Consider the following 4,633-nt stretch of genomic DNA (forward strand, 5'->3'; position numbering starts at 1 on the left):
GGTGAGGACTGCGGGGGGGGGGGCGGGGAGGAGGGCGGCTGAGCGCGCATGCGCACATGTGAGGCAGGCAGCCCTGGTGCGCGCGGCCACGCACTCTGTGGGTCGGGCACCCCGCGCTTGGAGGTCCCGTGTGCGCGGGAGCGTGCTGGGGTGTGCACAGGTGCGGTGCACACACCCCTCCTCTTTCTCCGTGTGATGAGCCCCGACTGGCTGTTGGCCAGGACTGAGGGGTGGGACGCCCTGCGGCTGCTGTGATGGGCAGCGCCCCCCACTGGCTTCCTCCTCTCCTGGGGGGTGGGAAAGTCACGGTCAACCCCGCCCCCACCCCCAGCAGCAGGCGCCGCCTCCACCTCCCAGGAGCCCGTGGTACCCCAGGCCCGTGCAGAACCGAGTCTGGGGTCCCGTGTTTAGTTCTCCGCAAGGATGCTTTAGGGAGAAAGGGACTGGCTGGGAGTCAAGGGCGGGACGGGGTGAGGGCAGGACCCCAGGGCGCCGACCCTGCGTCGCCCCCCCTCCGACACCCCCCCACCGCCTTCGGTCTGCAGCGAGGGCCGCGACTGGGGCGCTGGTCTGTCTCTCCAGAGCGCCTGGCCTGAGCCGGCCAGGCTGGGCGGAGAGACCCCACCTTGGTGTGTGAGTGTGCGAGCCCGGGAAGGGCCAGCGAATCTGTGGACACTTCTGCCGGACACCGTGTTGCGCGCAGCAGCGGCTCTGCCAGGCTGGCTTGGCCCTGGCTTCTGGAATCGGGGTGGCGAGGAGAGGCCAGGCGCTGGGAGCCATCCCCGGGGACCCCGCCCTCGCCCTGTGTCCGCGGTGGCCTCCGTGAGGCCCCGGGCGAGGCGCCAGCTCCCGCGACATTGCCTCTGCGAGCCCCCTAGGCCCAGAGCCTGGGTCCGACCCCCTCGGCGCTGGGTGAGAGGGTACAAAGGGCTGTAATAGCCGTAACTCGCTGATTACATGGCACTTGCGCATCATTTTGCTCTCATTAGACGGTTATTTCAGTCCGGCCGACCGCCAGATAATTATATGGGCAGCTATATCTGATGACATACTCTCCCCGAGCGTGATGCGTTGGGCATAAAGATAATTACAGTGCAATTTTGCCATAGTATTTTATACAAATGGCAGACACAAGTGTGTTGTGGAAATCTACTTTTAATGCTGGTGAAGCGAGGCCCTTGCAGGGGGATGGGGCCATGATGACAGGCCGCATCACCTGCCCCCAGCACAGCGTGCTCCTGCGAGGTGCCTAGGAGGACGGGCCGGTGCTGGGGCCGAGAGGCCGATCGATGAGATGCAAGCACAGATGACTGTGTTGCGTTTTTTCATTCGCGTGAAATTGCTGCAAAAGGAAGCCTCCTGCCTGACCTGGCCTGGCCTGAGAGAGTTCTGGGAGGGGCTGGGTGAAGTGGGGAGCATCACCAGTGCAGCTCAGACGGGGCTGCAGGGTGAAGTGCCGTCTGCTGGCCGGGCCACGGAAGGGCAGAGCGCAGCCGGAAGCTGCCGCTCGTCCTCGCTGCGCAGCGGCTGAAGGGGGGTGGTGATGCCCCTGCCTTTGCTCCTCAGGTCCAGACGCCCGGCCCTTCTCCCCTGCTACCCAGCGGGGCGGCGGGAGCTTTCCAGGACAGAAGCCGTGGACCCGGTCATGGACCCTCTGCGTGGGCTGCTGCCCCGCGGCACCGCGGAGACACCCGCCGCCCTCCCCAGCGCTCCTGCCGGCCTCCCCCGCGGGCTCTGGCTTGACTCCCGCACCCCCCCCCCTCCTCCGATGCCGCAGGAGCTTCCCAGCCCTCAGGCTTTGGCTGCAGAACACCTTGGCGCTTCTGCGACGCTCGGCTTAGTGATGTGAGGTCTCTCTCTGCTCAACAATAAAATGATGCGTTTGTTTGTTTGATATTTTTTTCTCTTCTTTGACCTACACACACACACGCACGCACGCAAACACGTGGGTCATACACGGTGGACGTGTCTGTGTTTGTGTCTTACTGATTGTCCCAGCAGTGACTCACATGGTGCTTTACACATTCAGTGTCAGATTTATTTAGGAGGTAAAATAATAAATACATAAATTTGAAATACGGTTTCCAGCATGCAAAGATTTTCACAGACCAACTTCAGGTAACAAAAAAATAGCCACTTGGAATAACGTGTCTGCATCTCTAGGGAGGCCTGGGAGACGCCAACGCCTCGTCAGGCGCTGCTTGGAGGGGAGCAGAGACCCCGCCACGGAAGAGGCTCTGGCGCCAGCACTGGGCTGCTGTGCCCCAGATGTCACACCCGGGTCCTGTGGCAGGTTCTGGGGGCGACATGGGGACCCACACACATGCGCTGGCGGCCCAACAGGGCTGTGGGCCAGCAAACAACACCTGACGCTGCTTGGAGGGTGCGGAGGGCAGAGATGCGCGACGCTGCAGGCCTGAAGGGAAGCACCTGAGACTCCTGTCACGCACCCGTCACAGGCCCTGCGCACCTGGTCTGGCGGCCCCTGTGTAGGGCTCACAAATGAGGTGTGTGAGCGTCACAGCCCATGGACCCCAAGTGCCACTCTGAACCCCAAGTGCCTGCCCAGGCGAGCCTCGCCCCCGTCTTGGCGCAGGTCTCAGTCGCGCCCCTGGATGACCAGCGAGGACGCCCAGGGCAGGCTAAGGACGGGGCCACAGGCCAGGGGCCACTTCCTGCAGCGCCCTCACCCAGGTCCAGGGCGAGTCGCCTCCCGCGCCTGGCTGAGGGAAGCTGTAGGCGGGGCGGGCGGGCTCCCCTCAGCGTCCCCGGCCTTCTGCGCTGTTGCTGGAGCTCGGCGGGTCTTCTCCCTCCAGAGCTTCAAATCTTCCTCTCATTCGCTTTTCAAAATTATCAACAGCTTTAGAAGTGGGGTCACTGTTGCAGGCTCGGGGGCGTTCACAGCTGGAATTTTCTTGCACTGGTTCTGCGGGGACCTGGGAGCAGACGTGTGCTGAGGTGGCCAAGCGCTCGGCCAGGCAGGAGCAGGCGTGCAGAAAGGGTGCTCTCTGGTGGGGCTGGCAAACACTGCAGGCCTGGGCCGGAGAAGTGAGGACGCGTAAGTACCTTCTGGCTGTGAAGAGAGCGGGACCCAGACTCCCTGCTGCCAGGAGGCTGAGGACAGCTGGTCAACAAGGCAGCGACCGAATGGGCTTTCCTTCCCACTTAGCTGCGTGTGTGAGTGTGTGTGTGAGAGAGAGAGAGGGAGGGAGGGAAGGAGAACACGGGGATGTGATTTATGCAGGACGACTTCAGTATAAACAGCTTGAGCTCTAACCCACGGCCTTGGAGTGGGCTGCTGTGTGGAGGTCAGTTCGCCGGTGCCAGCGTGCCGGAGACGCTCAGAAACACCGCCAGAACAAGGCCCTCGCGGCCCAACAGCCCTCTCCCTCCAGGTCATGCTGGATGTTGGGCGACGATGCTTCACTTCCCGGGCCGCCTCATTCAGCGGGAGGGATGCTGCAGGAGACTCCTGCCCGCAGGAGGGCTTACTGACGAGGGCAGCTATCATCTCTCATGGGGACGTCCCCCCTTCTGGGGCTTTCAGCCCTTTCAGCCTCGCCTCATAGCCTGCTTTGCCACCTAGGGGTGTGAAGCCACTGCAAGCTGCCCGGGGCCTCTCGTGCTTACTGTTGTTTTTTGTTTTGGAGTTAGTGGGGGGTCCCTGGGCTGGCTCACTCTGGGAAAGGTCTCCCGCGTTGCCCCCTCTCAGCAGGCGGTGAGCTCCCAGGAGGGTTTCTCCACGAGACAGACTCGGTTATATTTAAAGAGCAGGTTAATTAGAGAAAAGGACAAGAGTATTGGACTCTCGCACAGGCACAAGCGGGCAGGAAGAGCTGCCCTGAGAGGGACAGGTTTGCAGAGAGAGGCCGGCGTGGTGCAGGCGGGCGGCCTTGCGAGAGCGGCCTCCGCTGAGGGAGGTCAGTGCAGAGACGCCCGGCAGGTGCAGGTCACCAGGCGGGCGGAGGCTGCCCTGCGGAGGGAGAGAGTGGGGGGAAGGACACCTGCGTGGGCAGGGGGCAGAGGACAGTGCCCTGCGCCTGTGCAGGTGCGGATACAGACGGCTTCTCTCCGGGAGGGGCTCACTCCCGTGAGGGGGTTTGCTGACTTTGCATAGAATGTGAAAGGGGCAGGAGACCCCCTGGGCGCCATCTCCATGTCTCTTTCACCTTTTGGGTCTGGACACCCCAGCAGTCTGCTACCTGCAGGGATCTTCGGCCCTGTCACCCCCCCACCCCGCGCCTGAGGGTCCTGATTTCTCAGGCTGTGTCATGGCTGTGCGTCCCTCCGCCCAGCTCGTGTGAGTCCATCTTGTGAGGGCCTTTCTATTCTTTCCTCCACCAGGTACCAGCCTCTCTGCCCGCTGGCTCTGTGCTTGGCAGCCTTTGCCAGTCGGCCCTCTGCCCCCGGAGCGCCCCCTCAGCCTGCGACCTTGCCAGGCAGCTCCAGCCAGCTAGCGCCCTACTCCCTCTCCAGGAGGCACAGGATGGGGGCGGCAAGGAGAACCCAGAGTTGGGATGGGGGTTCCCGGTCTCCAGGCCCCCGGGCGAGGAGTGGCCCTCTGCCTGGTGGATCCGGCTTCGGACCAGCCAGGCCTGCGGGCCGACCACGCGCCCCGCAGGGCCGGCTCCAG

The sequence above is a fragment of the Condylura cristata genome, unplaced genomic scaffold (genome assembly GCF_000260355.1).
Source record: "Condylura cristata isolate star-nosed mole 26May11 unplaced genomic scaffold, ConCri1.0 scaffold00034, whole genome shotgun sequence".
NCBI classification, from domain to species: Eukaryota; Metazoa; Chordata; class Mammalia; order Eulipotyphla; family Talpidae; genus Condylura; species Condylura cristata.